Raw genomic sequence first — 24,901 nt, forward strand, 5'->3', positions numbered from 1 at the left:
GGTACGGCGTGAAAGGAAGAAGCGGAGGGCTTTGAGTCCTTCGTGATGGGGGATGGAGGTGTACAGGGACTGGATGTCCATGGTGAAGATAAGGCGTTGGGGACCGGGGAAGCGAAAATCATGGAGGAGGTGGAGGGCGTGGGTGATGTCTCGAACGTAGGTGAGGAGTTCTTGGACTAAGGGGGACAGGACCGTGTCGAGGTATGCAGAGATGAGTTCGGTGGGGCAGGAGCAGGCTGAGACAATGGGTCGGCCGGGGCAGTCAGGTTTGTGGAACCTTCTTTGCACCCTCTCCAAAGCTTCTGTACCTTTTCTATAGTAGGGCGACTAAAACTGGACACAATATTCCAAATGTGGTCTCACCAGGGACTTGTAGAGCTGTAGCAAAACCTCACGGATCTTAACTCGATCCCCCTGTTAATGAAAGCCAAAACACCATATGCTTTTTTAACAATCCTATCCACTTGGGTGGCAACTTTGAGGGATCTATACTGCACAGGAGAAAGTGAGGTCTGCAGACGCTGGAGATCAAAGCTGAAACTTTATTGCTGGAACAGCACAGCAGGTCAGGCAGCATCTAGGGAACAGAAGATTCGACGTTTCGGGCACATGCCCTTCCTCAGGAATGACTGAGGAAGGGCATGTGCCCGAAACGTCGAATCTTCTGTTCCCTAGATGCTGCCTGACCTGCTGTGCTGTTCCAGCAATAAAGTTTCAGCAATCATCTATACTGCACACCCAGATCCCTCTGTTCCTCCACACTGCCAAGAATCCTGTCTTTAATCCTACATTAAGCATTCGAGTTCGACCTCCCAAAGTGCATCACTTCGCACTTATCTAGGTTGAACTCCATCTCCCATTTCTCAGCCCAGCTCTGTATCCTGTCTATGTTGTGCTGCAGTCTGCAGTAGCCCTCTATACTATCGACGACACCTCCAACCATTGTGTCATCCGCAAATTTACTAACTCAACCCTCAATCTCCTCATCCAAGTCATTGATAAAAACTACAAAGAGCAGAGGCCCAAGAACAAAGCCCTGCGGGGCCCCACTGAACACTGACCTCCAGGCAGAATACTTTTCACGGAGAAATAGGACATCTACTCACAGAGCGCTTCAGAGAATATCTCCGGGACACCCGCACCAACCAACCCTACCATCCCATGGCCAAATACTTCAACTCCTCCTCCCACTCTACATAGGACATACAGGTCTTGGACCTCCTCCATCATCACTCCCTAACCACCCGATGCCTGGAGGAAGAATGCCTCATGTTCCGCCTCAGGACCCTCCAAACCCATAGCATCAATGTAGATGTCACCAGTATCTTCATTTCCCCTTCCCCCACCTTATCTCAGTTCCAACCTTCCAATTCTGCACCAGCCTCATGACCTGTCCTACCTGTCCATCTTCTTCCCATCTATCACCATTACCCTCCTCCCCAATCTACCACCATTACCCCCACCTTCATTTACCTATCGGAGACTCAGCCACCTTCCCCCAGCTCCACCCCCCCTCCCCTCACAGCCTCATTTCTGATGAAGGGTTTTTGCCAGAAACGTCGATTTTCCTGCTCCTTGGATTCTGCCTGACCTACTGTGCTTTTCCAGCACCCCACTCTCGATTCTAATCACCACTATCTGTAGTCCTCACTTTTGCCCTATCATTGAGGAAGTGTGAAAAGACCACAAAGTTGTCTTTGAAAAGAATCAAATGATAAAATGATGCAATACAAGACTCAAGTCCAGGCTAATGATAATGTTCAGTTGACACTTTGCTGGTCATAGGCATATCTGGAAACATGAAGCCGATGACTGGGTTGATTAGAAAGAGCAATATGAGGGAATGACTTCTTTGAGTTAGAAGAAAAAGAGCACCTTGTTTTATTTGATAGCTATAGCAAGCAAATAAACATTGAGAATCTATTCCTAAAAGCACAAGTGCCAAGACATATAGACTATCCATAGTTAGTTTGCAATTTATGGGTCAGAAGTTTCAGATTATGTTGATGCTTGGTTTGTCATATTGCATACTAGGAAATGATGTACATTTACCAAAATTGGAGGTGTAGTGGACGGCGAAGAAGGTTACCTCAGAGTATAATGGTATCTTGATCAGATAGGCCAATGACCTAAGGAGTGGCAGATGGGAGTTTAATTTAGATAAATGGAAAGGCAAATCAGAGCAGGGCTTATACACTTAATAGTAAGATCCTGGGAGTGTTGCTGAACAAAGAGAGCTTGGAGTGCAGGTTCATAGCTCCTTGACAGTGGAATCGCAGTCAGATAGGATAGTGAAGACAGTGTTTGGTATGCTTTTCTTTATTGGACAGAGCATTGATGTGGATTTTCATGTTCCAGCTATACAGAACTTTGATTAGGCCACTTTTGGAATATTGTTTGCAATTCTGGTCTCCCTCCTTTCAGAACCACCGTAGCTCAGTGATTAGCACTGCTGCCTCCCAGTACCAGGGTCCTGGGTTTGATTCCAGCCTGTGTGTGAAGTTTGCATATTCACCCCGTGTCTGCGTGGGTTTCCTCCCACAGTACAAAAATGTGCAGGTTAGGTGAATTGGCCATGCTAAATTGCTCATAGTGTTAGGTGTTGGGGTACATTTAGGGGAATGGGTCTGGGTGGGTTGTTCTTCGGGGTGGACTTGTTGGGCCGAAGGGCCTGTTTCCCCACTGTAATTAATCTAATCTAATCTAAATCTAATCTAAACTTGAAAGTGTTCAGAAAAGATTTACAAGGGTATTGCCATGGTTGGAGGATTTGAGCTCAAGGGAGAGGCTGAAGAGGCTGGGTTGCTTTGCCTGGAATGTTGGAGGCTGAGAGGTGACGTTATAGAAGTTTATAACTTCATGAGGGGTGTGGATACGGTAAACAGACAAGGTCTTTTCCCTGGGGTGGGTGAGTCCAGAATGAGAGGGCATAGCTTTAGGGTGAGAGGGTAACAATTTAAAAGGGACCTAAGGGACAACCTTTTCAAGCAGAGGGTGGTGCGTGTATGGAATGAGCTGCCAGAGGAAGTGGTGGAGGCTGGTATAATTACAACATATAAAAGGCATCTGGATGGATATATGAATAGGAAGGGTTTAGAGGGATATGGGCCAAGTGCTGGCAAATGGGACTAGGTTAGGTTAGGATATCTGGTTGGCATGGATGAGTTGGACTAAAGGGTCTGTTTCCATGCTGTACATTTCTAGGACTCTATGATTCTACATTTAAATATATAAATTGCAGTTTGAAGTGGTGCAAGAGTGTAGCACATTAAAAGAATTGAGCTTATTGCTCTTTTGTGTATATCTGTGTCCTCTTTGTACACATTCCCAACATAAAATAAATACAATAATGACAATCTTCCACTGGACAGATCTAAATGCATGGGGTAAACAATTTTCTGCTGTGGATTCTGTAATATCCCAAACTTATTTTCTTCCTGACTTTCACTTTACCCTGATGAGATGTATCCTGGTATATTAGGAAGAGGTAGCTACATATTCATTGACAGTGAGTCTTCCAAGATCCCTGAGATTCTGGAAAAGTCCCACAGGACTGGAAAATCACCAGCTGTCTTTATTTGAAAACGGGAAGGAGACAAAAATACAATAACTACAACCCAGTTGCATTAATATTTGTAATTAGGAAAATATTTGAGTCTACAATACAGAATATAATAGCAGAGCATTTAAAAATACATCATATGAACAAGCAATCAGAATGGCTTTGCAAAGGGAAAAGCATGCCTGATAAATTCACCCGAATTCTTGAAGATGTAACAGGCAATATAGATAAGAGAGAAATAGTGGATGAAATAGAACCCCCCATTCATAAATCATATAAAACTAGCATACAAGTTCATCAAGTAATAGCAAAAGCAAACAGACCAGTGGACACTATTCCAAAGGAAATGGAATATAAAAATAAAAGTAAGCAATTCTTGCTAAGACTATATAATATAGGGTCACAGAGTCATACAGCATAGAGACAGGCCCCTCAGCCCAAACTGGTCTATGCTGACCAAAATGTTTATCCACGCTAACCCCATTTCCCTGCACTTGGCCCATTACCTTCTAAACCTTTCCTATTCATGTATTTGTCCAACTGCCTTTTAAATGTTGTTAATGTACCCGCCTCAACCACTTTCACTGGCAGCTCATCACATATGCATACCACCTCCTGGTGTAAAAAAAGTTGCCCCTCAGGAATGCAGACTGAGAGCATTCACCCTGTCCATGCCTCTTATGATCTTATACACCTCTATAAGATCTCCCCTCAGTCTCCTGCGCTCTGAACAAAAAAGTCCCAGCTTGGCCAACTTCTCTTGAAACTCAGACCATTGAATCCTGGAAACTTCCTTGTAAATTTCTTCTGCAGTCTTTTCAGTTTAATAACATCCTTCCTAGAGCACAATGACCAAAATGGAACACAATAGTCCAAGTGAGGCCTCACTAACGTCCACTACAACTGGAAAATAACTTCCCAACTTCTGTACTCTGTCTTGACTGATGAAGGGCAGTGTGTGAAAAGCCATCTTCACTGCCCTGCCTATCTGTGACTCCACTTTCAAGAACTGTTCATCTGAACTCCAAGGTCCATCTGTTCCACTACACTCCTTAAGGCCCGATCATACACTATAAAACTCCTATCTTAATTTAATTGTCCAAGAATACAAGACCTCAGACTTATCTATATTAAACTCCATTTGCCATTTCTTGGCCAACTGATCAAGATCCTCATCAGACCACACTGAGTACTGTGAGTACTTTGGTCTCCTTATCTCTGGAAAGATATACTAGAGATAGTGCAGAGAAGGTTCATTAGGCTGATCCTGGCCACCTACTTGCAGAACATTTCAGAGAACACCTCTGGGACACCTGCACCAACCAACCCAACCGCCCCGTGGCTGAACACTTTAACTCCTCCTCCCACTCTGCCAAGGACATGCAGGTCCTTGGCCTCCTCCATCGCCAGATCATGGCAACACGACGCCTGGAGGAAGAGTGCCTCATCTTCCGCCTAGGAACTCTCCAACCACACGAGATGAATGCAGATTTCTCCAGCTTCCTCATTTCCCCTGCCCCCACCTTTTCTCAGTCCCAACCCTCGGACTCAGCACCGCCTTCTTGACCTGCAATCTTCTTCCCGACCTCTCTGCCCCCAACGCCTCTCCGGCCTATCACCCTCACCTTAACCTCTTTCCACCTATCGCATTCCCAACGCCCGTCCCCAAAGCCCCTCCTCCCTACCTTTTATCTTAGCCTGCTTGGCACACCCTCCTCAATCCTGAAGAAGTGCTTATGCCTGAAACGTCGATTCTCCTGCTCCTTGGATGCTGCCTGACCTGCTGCGCCTTTTCAGCAACACATTTTTCAGCTCTGATCCTGGTTATCTACATATTACCTAATGTGAGAAGGCTGATTAACTTGGGCCTGTACTCTGGAGTTTATAGGTTGAGAGGTGCTCTTATTGAAATATATAAGATTATTAGGGGACTTCAATGAGTCAATGCAAAAGGGTTGTTTCCTCTTGTGGGAGAGTCTGGGACCAGAATCTCAGAATATAATTTAAAACAGAGCCGAAGAGGAATTTCTTCTGAGGGTAGCGAATCTGTGGAATTCTTTACTGTAGAGACTGGATTGGCGACTGTGTTCAAGGCTGAGATTGACAGATTTGTAATCAGAAAGGAAATCAAGAGTTATGGGAAAAGGCAGGAAACTGGACTTGAGAATGATCAAATCAGCCATGATCTCATTGAATGGTGGAGTGGACTCAATAGGCTGAATGGCATAATTCTTCTCCGATATCTTATGGTCATGGATTGCTGGAAGAATTTGGATGATTTGAGATTTTCTCCTCAAACATTCATTATCATTTCTGATACTGCTGACCAAATATCACTGCTCTGATATCTCACCCTTCAGAATGTTCAATATTAACGTGAGCACAAGCCCACTGGAAGGTGGGCACTGGGCACATACAATGTGTAGTCACCAACTGACACGTTTACCACATCTTCAGACAATCGAGCTCTGTAATCTCTCAGGTCCTCAAGTGTTATAATCCCACCTGGAGAGGAGGAAAAGAAATTTAAGATTCCCCTGACTTGACACTAAACTGCTGCATATTCCGTTCAGGACCTTCCAGTTCTAGTTATTACTAGTGTCACTCTGTTGGAGTGAAGTACAATCAGGAGAAGGCTGATTTACATCATTACGTCTTTGGATCATCAGCTGCCACCTGAGCTCAAAGGTCCAGTCTTTGAATATTAATGAATAGAGGAGCAGGATGGGTGTATTAACATAGTGAGTGAGTGGTTAGGTAAATATGGGAGAAGTGTAGGGTGGTTAAGATAGGTAGGTGGGTGAGTGGGTGATGGATACAAGGATAGAATAATCATAGACTTCCAGTCTTAGAGTCGTACAGCATGTCTACAGACCCTTGGTCCAACCAGTCCATGCCAAAAGTAATCGCAAACTAAACTAGTCCCACCTGCCTGCTTTTGGCCCATATCCTTCCAAACTCTTCCTATTCATTTACATACTAAGTGTCTTTTAAATGTTGTAACTGTGCCTACATCCACCACTTTCTTAGGAAGTTCATTCTACGTGTGTGTTTAAAAAAAATTGCCTCAGTGTCTTTTTAAATCTCTCTCCTCACTTTAAAAATATGCTCCCTCGGGAAAAGTCACCTGCTATTAACCCTGTCCATACCCCTCTTTATAAACCTCTTTAAAGGTCACCCCTCTCCCTCCTATGCTCTGGTGAAAGAAATTCCAATCTGCCCAGTCTTTCTTTACAATTCAAACCTTCCATACCCAGTACAATGCTGGTAAATCTCTTCTGAACCCCTTCTAGCTTAATAATATCTTTTTTTTTTAAGATTACTTACAATGTGGAAACAGGCACTTTGGCCCAACAAGTCCACACCGACCCGCCGAAGCGCAAACCACCCAGACCCACACCCCCACATTTACCCCTTCACCTAACACTATGGGCAATTTAGCGTGGCCAATTTACCTAACCTGCATATTTTTGGATTGTGGGTGGAAACCGGAGCACCCGGAGGAAACCCACGCAGACACGGGGACAATGTGCAAACTCCACACAGAGAGTCACCGGAGACAGGAATTGAACCTGGGTCTCTGACGCTGTGAGGTAGCAGTGCTAACCACTGTGCCACCGTGCTGCCCACGATATCCTTCCGATAACGGTCAAATGAGAAAGTGGATGCACGTATAGGTGGCGGGTAGTTCAGTGGGATGGTAGGTGTTGGCTGAATTGATCATGAAGTCAGAGATTTGGGTAGATGGGGTATTCGAGTGATAAGGAGGTAGTCGGATCTCATTGGGACTTAGTCTTATCGTTATGGTATAGTTGGATCCAGTTGTGGGTGTAGTCAAGGAGGTGGATTGGTCATTGGATCAGGTCTGGTGGATGGAGTAGTTGCATAACTGGTTTAGGGATTAGCCAACTTATGGAGAGATTATTCTGCCCCCTAGGGAAGAGTTTGATTGTGTGGGATAATGGAGTTGGGTAAGGGGCTGGTAGGGTAATCTGGGTAGTCAGGCAATCCGGTGGAGGCTCAAGGATATGATGGGAATTGCTTTCATTGTGGAGTTACCCAAGTAGACAAAGTTTTACAAAAAAGTCTCCAACTCCAATATAGAGTTGAAAGAACTCAGAGGGTTTGGGACATTGGGAGTGTGTAGATCAGAGATTTGAGCATCCTATGTAATTCACATTTAGGTTCATGTTTCAGGGTATCTATTGGGTTCCAACTCACATCTTCAGATGTACATCTGGTCTCCAACAATACTGAAACCAAAAGATTTGGATTGTTATTATAACTGCAGCCAATTCCCAATCCCAACGTAGTATTTTGATCAAGCCATTCAGGAATATGTCCAACTTGAAATGATGTATAAGTTGGAGGGAAATTTGGAGGTGATGCTGTTCCTTTTTACATGTTGCCATTGTCTTTCTAGGTGATAGAAATCCTCTCACTCAAAACCTCAAACTTTAGTTTCCATCTGAGAATTATTAAGAAACAACATATCACAAGTCAAACCAATGGTACTCATCAAAACTAGAGAAAAATTCAAGATGAGAAAAGGCCATTTAGCCTGTGATTCCCATTGTTCGAGCATCACAAATTATTTGCCTTAGTATCCAACCACATTTTGAATGTCACTAATGTCCTTTTCACAAAGATATTTGGAAGGTTTATCCAACACACTTTTCTCTCCATATGATGAGCTTCTTCCAAACATGTTTTGATTATTTACCACTGGTTTTAGCTTAGACTACCTCCACGTGTTTCAAATTACCATGAAATAGTAGCCTGCTTATATTCTCTATACTATTTCATATTTTAATTACCAAATCTCCAGATCATAGAATTTTATATTCCATGGTTTTCCTCGTTAGTCCCTTAATATCTATGATTAGTTATTATTGCTGTTTGCGTGCAAAGATGGACTAGGCCAGTTCTGTGATGTGCCTGATAATTGTCCAGCAAGGATTGTGACAATAATGGAAACACTGGATTATTGCATCAGGTCTCCTGTTAATGGAAGGGATGCATTCCAGCATCATTGCTATTACTACTTTTAAATGTGCTGTGCAAATGCTAGTTGAAGATCCTCCTGTTGAATAGGACAGAATGTTGTTCAAAGAGGTGCTGCATAATCAATGTTATTTCAAGAATTGGAACATAGAACATAGAACATAGAAGAATACAGCGCAGTACAGGCCCTTCGGCCCTCGATGTTGCGCCGATCCAAGCCCACCTAACCTACACTAGCCCACTATCCTCCATATGCCTATCCAATGCCCGCTTAAATGCCCATAAAGAGGGAGAGTTCACCACTGCTACTGGCAGGGCATTCCATGAACTCACGACACGCTGAGTAAAGAATCTACCCCTAACATCTGTCCTATACCGACCACCCCTTAATTTAAAGCTATGCCCCCTCATAATAGCTGACTCCATACGTGAGGAACTTGTTAAATGTGTTCAAGAAAGTTTTCTTTATCAAGATGAAGACGTCATACTAGGCAAGGAGTAAACCTGACCTCTTGAGAAATAAGGCAGATTGGAGTGTTATTGGGGAAGCTCTTTGGGACTAATAATCATAATTCTATTAGTTTTAAAATAGTTATGGAAAAGGATAGGCCTTATATAAAAATTAAATTTCTTAATTGGATTAAGGCAAATTTTGAAGGCACGACACAAATAGTCTTTCGCAGGTAAAAGAATGGCTGGTAAGTGGGAGGCTTTCAAAAGTGAGATGGGAAAAGGTTCATACTGTCTACCCTATCTAACCCCCTAATCATCTTGTACACCTCAATCAAGTCACCCCTAAACCTTCTTTTCTCTAGTGATAACAGCCCCAAGTGCCTCAGTCTTTCCTCATACGATTTTCCTTCCATACCAGGCAACATCCTGGTAAACCTCCTCTGCACCCGTTCCAGTGCCTCCACATCCTTCCTATAGTATGGCGACCAAAACTGCACACAATATTCCAGATGCGGCCGCACCAGAGTCTTATACAACTGGAACATGACCTCAGTACTCCGGAACTCAATTCCTCTCCCAATAAAAGCCAGTACGCCATATGCCTTCTTCACCGCACTATTTACCTGGGTTGCAACTTTCAAAGATTTGTGTACATGGACACCAAGATCCCTCTGCTCATCCACACTACCAGGTATCCGACCGTTAGCCCAGTACCCCATTTTTTTATTACTCTTACCAAAGTGAATCACCTCACGCTTAGCTACATTGAACTCCATTTGCCACCTTTCTGCCTAGTTCTGCAGCTTATCTATATCCCGCTGTAACCTGCCACGTCCTTCCTCACTGTCTACAACTCCTCTGACTTTCGTATCATCCGCAAACTTGTTCACCCAACCTTCTAACCCCTCCTCCAGTTCATTTATAAAAATGACAAACAGCAATGGTCCCAAAACAGATCCTTGCGGAACACCGCTAGTGACGGCACTCCAAGATGAACCTTTGGCATCAACTACTACCCTCTGTCTTCTTCCAGCCAGCCAACTCTTAATCCAAACCTCCAACTCACCCTCAATGCCATACCTCCGTATTTTTTGCAGTAGTCTACCATGGGGAACCTTATCAAACGCCTTACTAAAATCCATATACACCACATCTACTGCTTTCCCCTCGTCCACCTCCTTAGTCACCTTCTCAAAGAATTGTGGGATATCAAACTGTTTTTCTGACCTCATGGTCTGGCATCTCCATTACTCTGCTTTTACCATCAAGCTGCTTCACAGAAAACTGCAGGAGGCTATGCTAGAAGTGGTATCAGGCAAACCAAAAATAAAGTGTCATCCTGTTAAAACTACAAGGTCCCTTAACAGTTGCTGCAGTGTAGAATAGAGAATAAATCAAGAAACAATCAGGGCATGTTAAAAAGATCAGATATTAATCATGAGAGACTTTGGTCAAGAAAATAAAATTGGCAGAGGGAGTCACGAGAAAAAATTCATAGGATAAGTTCAGAGCATTTCCTAGATTAATATGTTGTGGATCAAACCAGGGATCAGATTATTTTAGATTTGTTCATACTTAAATGAGGCAAGTTTAGTAAATGATCTCAGAGTAAAAGATCACCTAGGAAACAGTCACCATAGTATGACAAAATTCAGTTTGACGGTGAGAAATGTAGATTGGAAACAACTGTGCTAAATTTAAATGAAGGGTAATTACAAAAGAATATGAAAAGAATTAGCTGGATTGGACCAGGAAAGGAGTTTAGCAGAAGAGATGGCTGAGGAATAACATCAAATCCTTAAGAAAATAGTTCATGATTCACAACAAAGATAGTCTCCTAGTAAGGGGGAAGAATTCTAGGAAAATGTTAAACTGATCATTGTTAAAGAATGAAGTTAAGGACAGTTTTAAGTTGAAAGAAGAAATATCCAGTGTGACAAGGATGAGTGGCAAATCAGAGGTTTGGGAAAGTTTGTTAAACCAATAAAAAAGACCATAAAACAATAAAGAGGCAGAAAATAAAATGAGGGCAAACTAACAAATGCAGAAAAATGGACAGTAAGAGTTTACTTAAGTGTATGAGTAATAGGCGTCAAGGTCAAATAATACTGGGAATCAGGAAACAGCACAGGAATTGAATAAACATCTTGCATCAGTCTTCATGAATGAAGACACAAATACCATTTGAAACATAATAGTATTCCAAACAATACCTACCACTAGAAAAGTTACTAATAAAATTAATAGGGCTAAAGACCAGTAAGTTCCTAAGATCTGATGAAATGAATCCTGGCATACTGAAGGAAGTAGCTACAAAGGTTGTGCACGCATTGGGAGTAATTTTCGGAGGATTGGTATAGACTCAAATGGGCCAAATAGCCTCCATCTGCACTGTATATGATTCTATGGATGGAGAATTGACTGCCTAATAGAAGGCAGAAAGTAAGGATAAAGGGAGCATTTTCAGCACATGTAATTACTGGACCATTGCTTATTTCCAATATAATAGTTTGGCTGAGGGAATTAAAGTTTGCTGTCAAGTGTGTAGATGACAAAAATAGATGGGAGGGTAAATAATGAATTAATAGAGTGATATAGACAGGTTAGGGGAGGGGACAAAAATTTGGTAGATGGAATATAATGTGAGTAAATCTAAATATATACACTTTAACAGGAAGAATATTATGTTATTGGTGGAAAGATCACACTTAGAAAAAAACTCAAAGCCCCACATTTGTGGGTGTACCTGCCCACCTGATTGGTATTGGGATGGCAATCCCCAGATGCTTGGCTGCTGCTCCTCTTCTCTGTAAACAGCATCTCCCTTACCCTTGAATGGATGACACACCTGCAAGGCCTCCCAGACCCTCTTGTGTATCCAGTGAAAGAATGCATTCAAGACTCAAGTGATTGAGTGAAGGTCGCTGCACGTATCTGACAAGTACTGAGTGTTCTGCTGGACTTGGCCATTCACAGCAACTGTAACCTGTTCCATGGAGGCAACCACATGTTCCCATTCTGGAATCACAGCATCTGATGTTGGTCTGTTAATGATCTCCTGCACGTCTGCTGAACATTTCCTGCTTGCTGAGAATAAAGTTCTTGATGTACAGCTCACTACTTGGAGACTTTAGAATCCCTATAATGCAGAGAGGCTATTCAGCCCATTGAGTCTGTACTGACCCTCTGAAGAGTACCCCACACAGACCCAGCACCCCACTCCCCCACGCTTTCCCGGTAACCCTGCACTTACCATGGCCAGCTAATGTAGCCTACACATCACTGGGCACAATAGGCAATTTTAGCATGGTCAATCGACCTGACCTGCACATCTTTGGACTGTGGGAGGAAACCGTAGCATCCAGAGGAAACGCATGCAGACATACGAAGAATCTGCAAACTGCACACAGAGTCACCCCAAGGCTTGAATTGAACCCTGATGCTGTGAGGCAGCAGTGCTAACCATTGAGCCACAATGTCACCCTCATTCTGGAGGTCAAGTCATCAGCACTAAGTGAGTCCATAGACTTCACAGCATGCTGAACCTAGCACACCACTGCAAAGGACAAGAAAGGTGCATTTACAAACATCTTCAGTCATAAGTGTCAAGTGAATGATTCCTCTCAGCCACATTCTGATCCCACTTACGTTATTGGTGTTAATGGGTGGCAACCTGACTCACAATAACTATTATTATTAAGCTGGAGAGGGTTCAGAAGAGATCGAACAGGAAGTTGCCAGAATTGGAAGGACTGAGATTAAAAATAGGTAGAAGAGGCTGGGACTTTTTTTCCACTGAAGCTTAGAAGGTCGAGGGGTGACCTTTGAGAGGTTTATAAAAAAATGAGGGGCACAGATAAGATGAATGGTAGGTGTCTTTGCCCTAGGGTGGGGGATTTCAAGACAAGGGGACATATTTTTAAGGTAAGAGAAGAAAGATTGAAGAAATGAACTTTCAGAGGAAGTAATGTGGATATGGGTACATTTACAATGTTTAAACTGCATTTGGGTAAGTATATGAATAAGAAATGTTTGGAAGGCTATGGACCAAGCACAGGCAAGTGGAACTAGTTCACTTGCTAGTTCACTAGTTTGGGATTATGGTCAGCATAGACTGGTTGGACCAAAGGATCTGTTGTCGTGCTGCATAACGCTATGAATGAGTAGCTGAACAACGAACAAAAGAAAATTACAGCACAGGTAGAGGCTCTTCAGCCCGCTCAGCCTGTGCTAATCTAGGTTCTCTATCTAAACAGTTCTTCCTCTATCTAAACTCTTCTATTCAATACCCCATCCGAAGAAGGAAAGCATGCTGTATGCCTTCTTGACCACTCTATTGACCTGCATTGCCACCTTCAGGGTACAATGGACCTGAACACCCAGATCTCTCTGCATATCAATTTTTCCTAGAGCTTTTCCATTTACCGTATAGTCCGCTCTTGAATTGAATCTTCCAAAGTGCATCCCTTCGCATTTGCCTGGATTGAACTCCACCTAGTCATTTCTCCGCCCAACTCTCTAATCTAATTATATTCTGCTGCATTCTCTAACGCTTTTCCAGCAACACATTTTCAGCTCTGATCTCCAGCATCTGCAGTCCTCACTTTCTCCTGCATTCTCTGACAGTCCCCTTCACTATCTGCTACTGCACCAATCTTAATGTCAACTGCAAACTTGCTAATCAGACCACCTATACCTTCCTCCACATCATTTGTGTATATCACAAACAACAGTGATTCCAGCACTGATCCCTGTGGAAAACCACTGGTCACAGTTCTCCATTTTGAGAAATTCCCTTCCGCTACTATTCTGTCTCCTGTAACTCAGGAAGTTCTCTAACCATCTAGCTATTATACCCTGGATGCCACATGACTTCACCATCTCCATTAGCCTATCATGGGGAACCTCATAAAATGACTTACTGAAGTCCATGTATATGACACCTACAAGGCAGATGCTGGAGATTAGAGTCAAGATTAGAGTGGTGCTAAGAAAGCACAGCAGGTCAGGCAGCATCCAAGGAGCATGAAAATCCACATTTTGGGCAAAAGGCCTTCATCAGAAACGTGGCTTTTCCTGCTCCTCGGATGCTGCCTGACATGCTGTGCTTTTCCAACACCACTCTATTCTTGACGCTATATGACATCTACAGCCTTTCCCTCAATCAACTTTGTGACGTGCTCAAAGAATTCTATTAAGTTGGTAAGACTTGACCTTCCCTGCACAAAACCATGTTGCCTGTCATTGATCAGCCCATTTTCTTCCAAATGTAAATAGATCCTATCCCTCAGTATCTTCCCCAGCAGCACTGATGTAAGGCTCACCGGTATACTGGATTATCCTTGCTACTCTTCTTAAACAAGGGGACAACACTAGCAATTCTTCAGTCCTCTGGGACCTCACCCATGTTCAAGGATGCTACAAAGGTATCCATTAAAGCCTCAGCTATTTCCTCTCTCGCTTCCCTCAGTGACCTTGGATGGCACCCATCCAGACCTAAGGACTTGTCCACCTTATTGCCTTTTAGAATACCCAACATTTCCTCCCTCCTTATGCCAGCTTGACCTAGAGAAACCAAACATCTATTCCAAACCTCAACATCCGTAATGTCCCTCTCCTCGGTGAATACCGGTGCAAAGCACAACTGAAATGTGGAGCCTATTCAAGGAACAACTACTGTATGTCCTTGATAAGTATGTATCTGTCAGGCAGGGAGGAAGAAGTTGAGCAAGGGAGCCATGGTTTACTAAAGAAGTTAAATCTCTTGTCAAGTGGAAGGCGGCGGCTTATGTTAGGATGAGAAGTGAAGGCTCAGTTAGGGCACTTGAGAGTTACAAATTAGCTAGAAAAGACCGAAAGAGAGAGCTAAGAAGAGCCAGGAGGGGACATGAGAAGTCATTGGCAGATAGGATCAAGGAAACCCTAAAACTAGGTATATCAGGAATAAAAGAACGACTAGAGAAAGATTATGGCCAATCAAGGATAGTACTGGGAAATTGCGCATGGGATCCGTGGAGATAGGGAAAGCGCAAAATGAATATTTTTCGTCAGTATTCAAACTGGAAAAAGACAATGCTATCAAGGAGAATACTGAGATACAGGCTATGAGACTAGACGGGATTGAGGTTCACAAGGAGGAGGTGTTAGCAATTTTGGAAAGTGTGAAAATAGATAAGTCCCCTGGGTTGAATGGGATTTATCCTAGGATACTCTGCAAAACCAGGGAGGAAATTGCAGAGATTGCGCCTTTTGATCTTTATGCCATCATTGTCTACAGGAATAGTGCCAGAAGACTGGAGGATATCAAAAGTTGTCCACTTGTTCAAGAAGGGGAGTAGACACAACTCTGGTAATTATAGACTAGTGAGCCCTATTTCAATTGTAGGTAAAGGTGTTGGAAAAGTTTATAAGGGACAGGATTTACAATCATTTCAAGAGGAATAAGTTGATTATGGATAGTCAACATGGTTTTGTAAAGGGTAGTTCATGCATCACAAACCTTATTGAATTATTTGAGAAGGTGACCAAACAGGTGGATGAGGGTAAAGCAGTTGATGTGGTGTATATGGATGTCAGTAAGATGTTTGATAAGATTCCTACAGTAGGCTATTGCACAAAATATGGAAGCATGGAATGGAGGGTGATTTAGTGGTTTGGATCAGAAATTGGCTAGCTGAAAGACGAGAGAGGGTGGTGGTTGATGGAAAGTAGTCATCCTGGAGTTCAGCTACTAGTGGTGTACCACAAGGATGTGTTTTGGGTCCACAGCTGTTTATCATCTTTATAAATGACCTGGATGAGGGCTTAAAAGAATAATTAGTAAATCTGCAGATGATACTAAGGTTGATGGAGTTGTGGATAGTGCTGAAAGACGTTGCAGCTTACAGATGGACGTAGAAAAGCTGCAGAGCTGGGCTGAGAGGTGGCAAATGGAGTTTAATGTAGAAAATCGTGAGGTGATTCACTTTGGAAGGAATAACAGGAATGCAGAGTACTGGGCTAATGGTAAGATTCTTGATAATGTAGATGAGCAGAGAGATCTCTGTGTCCAGGTACATAGATCCTTGAAAGTTGCCATCCAGGTCGATAGGTTTGTTAAGGCGGCATACAGTGTGTTAGCTTTGATTGGTAGAGGGATTGAGTTTCAGAGCCATGAGGTCATGCTGCAGCTGTACAAAATTCTGATGGCTGCACTTGGGAGTATTGTGATCAGTTTTGGTCACCGCATTATAGGGAGGATGTGGAAACTTTGCAAAGGGTTCAGAGGAGATTTACTAGGATGTTGCCTGGTATGGAGGGAAGGTCGTATGAGGAAAGGCTGAGGGACTTGAGGCTGTTTACATTAGAGAGAAGGTTGGGAGGTGACTTAGTTGAGACATACAAGATAATCAGAGGGTTAGATATGGTGGACAGTGAGAGCCTTTTTCCTCGGATGGTGATGGCTAGCATGAGGGGACATAGCTGTAAATTGAGGGGTGCTAGATATAGGACAGATGTCAAAGGTAGTTTCTTTAATCAGAGAGTAGTAAGGGCGTGGAAGGCACTGCCTGCAATAGTAGTAGACTCGCAAACTTTAAGGGCATTTAAATGGTCATGATTAACATATGGATGAAAATGGAATAATGTAGGAGTGAAAGACTTCAGATTGGCTCCATAGGTCAGCGCAACATTGAGGGCCGAATAGCCTGTACTGCACTGTAATGTTCTATGTTCGAAAGTACCATTAATAATCTGACCCATTTTCTCTGACTCCATGCATAACTTCCCTCCTTTGGCCTTGAGTGGGCAGCATTCTGGTAAATTTCCTCTGCACCCTCTCCAAAGCTTCCACATCCTTCCTATAATGAGGTGACCAGAACAGAACACAATATTCCAAGTGTGGTTTAAAAAGGGCTTTTTAGAGCTGCAGCATAACCTTGCGGCTCTTAAACTCAATTCCCCTGCTAATGAAAGCCAACACGCCATATGCCTACTTAACAACCCTATCAACTTGGGTGGCAACTTTGAGGCATCTATGGATGTGGACCCCAAGATCCTTCTGTTCCAGTATGGCTCCTTCCTGAGTTGGACTATTTACATACTGCTCTAGGAAACCCTCCTGGACACTCCTTACAAATTCTGCTCCATCTAGACCTCTTAACATTAAGTGAATCGCAGTCAATATTGGGAAAATTAAAATCTCCTATCACTACCACACTCTAAAGCAATATATAAATAGTCCAACTCTGGAAGGGGCCATACTGGACCTAGTGTTAGGAAATGAGCTGGGCCAGGTGGTTGAAGTTTACTTTGGGAATAGTGATCACAATTCCGTAATTTTTCAAATATTCATGGACAAAGACGAGAATAGTCCTAAAGGAATAGTGCTAAACTGGAAAAGGCCATCTGTAGCAAAATTCGGCAGGAGCTGGGGAATATAGATTTGGAGCAGCTGTTTGAAGGTAAAGGAAGATTGGGGGAGCTATGGCTTTTCTCGAAGGAGTGAAGAAGGATGAGAGGTGACTTGATTGAGGTGTACAAGACGATGAGAGGCATGGGTAGAGTAGATAGCCAGAGACTTTCTCCCAGGGTGGAAATGTTAATGACGCGGGGGCATAATTTTAAGGTGATTGGAGAAAAGTTTAGGGAAAATGTCAGAGTTAGGTTCTTTACACAGAGAGTGGTGGGTATGTGGAATGCACTGTCAACACTGGTAGTAGAGTCAGATTCATTAGGGATATTTAAGCGACTCATAGTTTGGCACATGGATGATATAAAACGAAGGGTACCTAGGTTAGTTCGATCTTGGAGTAAGATAAAAGGTCGGCACAATATCGAGGGCCAAATGGCCTGTACTGTTCTATGTTCTACCACAAATGTTAAGCTTATTGGTCTACAGTGCCCTGGCTTTTTCTTTGCACACATTCATTTGCCATAGCCTCCTGTCCTTACCCTCACAGGCATGTGGCACTGGAAGTAATCTGGAGATCATCACCATTGAGCTCCTGGTTTTTAAACTTTTTCCCTAGCTCTCTATAATCACTCTACACGACATTATCTCTATTTCTACCTGTGTCATTTGTGCCAATGTGCACAATGACTTCTGGCAGTTGGACCTATTCCAGAAAGAAAATGTTTATGGTTGTTGGAGGCCAATCATTTCAACCTCCACTCTAAAACCTGTCAACCAAGAGTAGCATGAAATATTTGCCGAGATGAGTACAGTTCTAACAACACAAGAAATTGATCACCATTCAGGGAAAAGAAAGCCACTGGATTAGTACTCCCTTCCACCACTAGCACCATCTGCAGTGCAAATACTATCTCCAAGGTGCACTGCAACAACTCGCCAAGGCTTTATCGACAACTAAAAACAAAAGACTTAGATTAGATTAGATTAGATTACAGTGTGGAAACAGGCCCTTCGGCCCAACAAGTCCACACCGACCCGCCGAAGCGAAACCCACCCATACCCCTACATTTACCCCTTACCTAACACTACGGGCAATTTAGCATGGCCAATTCACCTAACCTGCACATCTTTGGACTGTGGGAGGAAACCGGAGCACCCGGAGGAAACCACACAGACACAGGGAGAACGTGCAAACTCCACACAGTCAGTCGCCTGAGTCGGGAATTGAACCCGGGTCTCTGGCGCTGCGAGGCAGCAGTGCTAACCACTGTGCCACAGTGCCGACTTGCGGATGCTGTAAATCTGAAATGAAAACAGAGGTTGCTGGAAAAGCTCAGCATCCACGAAGAGACCCTTCATCAGGAAGGGTCACCAGACCTGAAACGTTAATTTTGATTTGTCTTCACAGCTGCTGCCAGTCCTGATGAGCTTTTCCAGCAATCCTTGTTTTGCTTATTGACAACTAATTTGAAACCCATGACTCCACCATGCTGAAGAACAAGGGCAGGCACACAGGAACACCATTACCTGAAAGCCCCCCTCCCTGTCAAGCACAGTCCTGACTTGGAAATATATCAGTTTGCCTTAATTGCTGCAGTACCAAAACGCTATACACCTTAGTTAACTTCACTATCGATACAACAAAGGCACATGGTCTGCAGCAGTTCAAGGTAAATCAATCCTTTAATAACTTTTCTCGTGAATAGGTGGAGCACATGCTGAGCTGACATGGAACTGCTGACTAGGTAAGGAAATATATTTGGGTGGTCGCTTTATCCAAAACACTACTTAGGTAGTGTCTCCGACCCATCCTCCACCTCTAACCAAAAGAAAACGGTTCTGTGCGCTGATTTGGTAAGGTTGCTAGATTTTTCAATAGTCTCTTTGGGGAATTCAGAACAGTGGGAACGGATGTTAGGGCAGTTGCATGTTCTTCCTGGAGGATGTGGGTGTTAGGGTCACCACTAGTGTCCCCACTGACTTCACCTGCAGGAAGTGCACCCAACTCCAGCTCCTCAGAAACCACATTAGGAACTAGAACTGGAGCTGGATGAATGTTGGGTCATTCAGGAGGTGGAGGGGGTAATAGAGAGGAGTTACAGGGAGGTAGTCTCAATCCAGTTACAGGAAAAAGGTAGATGGACTAGTCAGGGGATGGAAAGGGAACAGGCAGATAGTGTAGGGACCCCCTGTGGCTGTTCCTCTCAATAATAAATATATCATTATGGATACTGTTGTGGGGAACGACCTACCAGGGAAAAGCCATAGTGGTTAGGTCTCTGGCACTGAGCCTGGCTCTGTGGCTTAGAAGGGTAAGAGGAATAGACAGAAGATTCTATGGTCGCAAACGGGACTCCCGGAAGGAGTGTTGCTTCCCAGGTGCCAGGGTCCGGGATGTCTCTGATCAATTCTACAAGATTCTGAAAGGGGCAGGTGAGCAGTCAAAAGTTGTGGTGCACATTGGAACTAATGACATAGCTAGGGAAAGGGATGAGGATCTAAAAAAGCAATTTCAGGGAGTTAGGTTGGAAGCTAAAAGGCAAAACGAGCAGAGTAGTAATGTAGGATTACTACCGGTGCCACGTGCTAGTGAGGGAGGAACAGGGAGCGAGTGCAGCCAAACACATGGCTACAGGACTGGTTCAGGAGGGAGGGCTTCAGATACGTAGATCATTGAGGAAGGTGGAACCTGTACATGAAGGACGGGTTGCACTTAAACTGGAGGGGCACCATGTCCTGGGCAGGAGATATGCTGGAGCACTTCGGGAAGGTTTAAACTAGTTTGATAGGGGAATGGGAACCAGAGCTACAGATCAGAGGAAAGTTGAACGGGCAGAATTAGAATGCAGAGAGTCTGTCAGGAAGGATACAGAGTTGATAGGGAAAAGGGATGAGTTAAAGTGTGTCTGTTTCAATGCAAAGAGTGTCAGAAATAAGAGTGATGAACTCAGAGCATGGATCAGAACTTGGAACTACGATGTTGTGGTCACAACAGAGACATGGATTTCACAGGAGCAGGAATGGTTGCTGGATGTTCCAAGGTTTAGATCTTTTAAAACGAACAGGTGGGGGGGGGGGTAAAAGAGGAGGAGGAGTAGCATTGTTAATTACAGATGGCATCACAGCTGCAGAAAAGTAGATTGTTGGAAGATTTGTCTACTGAGTCAGTATCCCAGGGTTTATGCATGAAAGAACTGAAACCAACATGGTCATTTAAAAGATGACAGACATAAACAATCCAGATAATTTTCAATATATAAATTCAGTTGCATCACACTGTGAACTTTTGCTATAAATTCTGTGTCTTACAACCTTATACTCCACAATTACCTGATGAAGGAATAGTGCTCCGAAAGCTAGTGCTTCTAAATAAACCTGTTGGACTATAACCTGGTGTTGTGTGATTTTTAACTTTGGAGAAATATAATTTGATTAGAGATAGTCAGCATTGCTTTCTGAGGGGCAGGGCATGCCTCACGAGCCTTATTGAGTTCTTTGATGTGATGAGACAAGCTGATGAAGGTTGAGCAGTGGATGTGATGTATATAGATTTCAGTAAGGCATTTGAAAAGGCTCCCCAATGGTAGGCTCATTCAGAAAGTTAGGAGATATAGGATGCAGGGAAATGTGGCTATCCGGATACAGAATTGGCCAGCCGAAAGAAGACAGTGAGTGGGAGTGGATGGAAAGTATTCTGCCTGGAGGTAGATGACCAGTGGTGTTCCGCAGGGCCTCTGCTCTTTGTAGTTTTATAAATGACTTAGATGAAGAAGTGGAAGGGGCAGTTAGTAAGTTTGCCGAAGACACAAAAGGTCGGTGGTGTCGTCGATGGTGTTGAGGGCTGTTGCAAGATCCAAGACATTGACAGGATGCAGATCTGGGCTGAGAAGTGGCAGATGGAGTTCAACATGGATAAATGCGAGTGAGTAATTTTGGAAGGTCAATTTTGAATGCTGAATACAGGGTTAAAGACAGGATGCTTGGCAGTGTGGAGGAACAGTGGGATCATGGCGCTCACGTATATAGATTCCTCAAAAGTTGCCACCCAAGTTGACAGGGTTGTTAAGGAAGTGTATAGTGTTTTGGCTTTCATTAACAAGGGATTGAGTTTAAGAGCTGTGAGGTTTTGCTGCAGCTCTATAAAACCCTGGTTAGACCACACTTGAAATATTGTGTCCAGTTCCAGTCACCTCATTATAGGAAGAATGGAGATGCTTTAGAGTGGTTGCACAGGAGATTTAGCAGGATGCTGCCTGGATCGGAGGGCATGTCCTTAAGCTAGGGCTTAAGGAAAAGAGGTGACTTGATAGAGGTGTGCAAGGTAATGAGAGACATAGAGTTGATAGCCAGGGACTTTTCCCCAGGGCAGAAATGACTGTCACGAGGGGTGATCATTTTAAGGTGGTTGGAGGTAGGAATAGGAGAGATGTCAGAGGTAGGTTCTTTACACAGAGTGGTGGGTGCGTGGAATGTACTGCCAGGGGTGGTAGTAGAGTCAGAGACATTAGGGACATTTAAGCAACTGCTGGACAAGCACATGGACGGCAGTAAATTGAGGGGTGTGTAGGTTAGGTTGATCTTAGATTAAAATAAATGGCCCACAATTTAGAACAGTTCTATGTTCTAAACATGCCCTCGCCAATGATGTTCAAAGTTAGTCAATGAATTCAAAAAGAGCCTTCCCCACCTGCATTCCTTATATCAGTCACTATCTGTTCGGAGAGAGATCCGTTGTAAACTGCATCAGCTCCTTCGTCTGCCAGAACCTGATAAGTTGCAGCTAATCTTGGAAGTGTGATTATTTCGTTTTCCTGGAGTATTTTGCCATTGGCATTGCAAAATATTTCACTGTTGAGAGACAGACCAGTAGCCCTGTTATAACTGCAGTCTTAATAATGTTTTTGTTTTACATCTTAATAAGAAAGGAACCAGTTACTGCTTTTCTGTTTTCAGCAGATGTGTAAGCAGACTAAGTGGGGAAAATATTTCCAATCCCGAATGATATGAGCAACGATGAGTCCACTTAGAAGATACAGCAAGATCAGAAAGAATGAGATTGTTGATAGACAAAGAAAAGTCAGATTTTCCACCCAAAGTATTCATTAGTGAGTGTCAAGGGGTCTATTTTTATGAATTAACATCTCACTATTGTATGTGCTGAACACATTTTATGCAGTTTGCTATTGTCCCAAGCAGTGCAGAAATGAGACGGTGACAATTTCCTACAGTGTTATGACATGGAGACAGCCAGCCAAATCAAATCAACCTTCCTATCCCTGTACTCTTAAGTTAGGGTGTCCCTGCTGACGTTATCTGTGGGAAGTGCACCAAATTCCAGCTCCTCACAAACCATGTTAACGAGACTCCCAGGCGGAAAGTTGCCTCCCAGCTGCCAGGGTCAGGGATGTCTCGGATCAAATTTACAGAATTCTTAAGGGGGAGGGTGAGCAGCCAGATGTCTTGGTACACATGGTATACCAATTAAAAAGGTAGGGAAAGGGAGAAGGACCTGAAAAGAGAATATAGGGTGTTAGGTTATCTTGAGAATGTGACTTAAAAGAAGTTCTGGGATTTACATATTAATAGACCGAAACCTGCAACCCATTCTAAAAGATGAAAGACTTAACAGCAATCTAGGTTTGTTCAATATGTCGTTTCAGTTGCATGACACTGTAATCTTTGCTATAAATTCTGTGTTTTATGATTCTGTTCCACAGCTACCTGATGAAGGAGCAGCACTCCAAAAGCTAATGCTTCCAAATAAACCTGTTGTACAATAACCTGGTGTTGTGTGATTTTTAACTTTGTCCACCCCAGTCCAACACCAGCACCTCCTCTTTAGAAAGCTATGCTGACTCCTCCTAACCAACCTATTTCCATGTGACTATTGATTCGATCCTAAATAACTGCTCCTAGAAGTTTCCCCACCAACAAAGTTAAATTAACTGGACTGTAATTGCTGGGATTATCCTTGCTACCTTTCTTAAACAAGGCCATTTATATTTACAATTGTCCAATCTTTTGGAACCTACTCAGAGCCCAGTGAAAACTGAAAGATTGTGGCTAGTACCCCCTCAACTTCTACTCTCTCTTCCATCACATCTGTGGATGCAGCTCATTCAGTCCTTGTGCCTTGTAAACATTTAGTATTAACAATCTATCCAAGACTTCATCCTTATAAATTTTGAACCTGTTATGGACTAGGCCAGACCACACAAAACATTCTTAAGCAGGCAGATCTAGACCTAACTTTGTAATTTATTTTAGTAAGTGTACAGTGAAAATTACCTGCAGTACGTTAGCTAGATCGACTACTAGATTTTAAAACAGACCAAAAGTTGTTCACAAAATTACACTATGAAACACAAAGAACAAAATAAAGAACCCCTACAGAAAACAGCCCATCAAACTAGACTTAGTTATGCTGTTCCAAATATACACAACAGTGCCAATAAGCAAACTCCCTTTAAAAACCAATATAAATGGAACATATGCTTACAGGTTGAATTGGAAGAGCAGAAAAGAGAGTTTCCACACAGCTCCCTGTTGAGCTTCCCAGTTCAAAATTGCTCAGCACAGCTAGTTAGACAGGTCTCTTTATACAGGTCACTTCTAAAGCATGACCACTTTGGCCTGAAGTCTCATCTGTTCACATATAAAGAAAAGGCCTCTCAAAATCCTTCTCTTCTCTGTACTAAACCAAACTGATCAGAGTCCGGCCCGGTTTATTGCTTGCTTGAAAAACATCAAGCCAGGCAGCATCCGAGAGCAGGAGAATTGACGTTTCGGGCATAAGCCTGCTGTGTTTTTCCAGCACCACATTTTTCAACTCTGGTACTCCAGCATCTGCAGTCCTCACTTTCTCCTGAAAAACATCAAGGACAGAATCTCCTTGAGCCAAGGAACAGCTTTTAGAGAAAAAAAAGGGGCGAGTTTTGTGACAAACCCTTCAAGTGACAAAGTTTCTATCTCTGTCACACTGGCCTGGGCAGCATTCCCTTCTTTTGTAAACACAGATGCAAAGTATTCATTTAGCATCTGTGCCTGCCCCCCACCCGCACCCCGTATCCATGTGTAAATTCCCTTTTGATCTCTACCCATTCTCTAACCACACACTCACACCCTCTCGCTCTCCCCCTCACATGCGCACAAACACACACACACATACACATATATATGTCTATGGGGTGAATTTGCATTTGCAGAATTGTATTTGCAGATACACTCTAATTTTGCTCAAAATGCAGATAATGTAGGTAGGAGGAGCTGAGATGTTGGATAGATTGGCCATAATCTTAATGAATCGTGGAGCAGGCTTGATGGGCCAAATGATCTACTCCTGCTTCTATTACTATGAAACTATAAGACCCAATTGTTGTCATTTATATTAATATCAGCAACATTGATAGGACTAAAGAGAAAGTTCTGCTCCAGGATTTTGAATATTTGCAAGTTAAAATTAAAAAGAACATTCAAGTTAATAATCTCTG

General features: G+C 43.2%; 1 pseudogene; it reads right to left on the reverse strand.

Moving 5' to 3' along the window:
* The window catches only part of LOC122562438, an 88,353-nt pseudogene that overhangs the window by 30,216 nt on the left and 33,236 nt on the right, over nt 1-24,901 (reverse strand).

Source organism: Chiloscyllium plagiosum, chromosome 25 (genome assembly GCF_004010195.1).
Source record: "Chiloscyllium plagiosum isolate BGI_BamShark_2017 chromosome 25, ASM401019v2, whole genome shotgun sequence".
NCBI lineage: Eukaryota > Metazoa > Chordata > Chondrichthyes > Orectolobiformes > Hemiscylliidae > Chiloscyllium > Chiloscyllium plagiosum.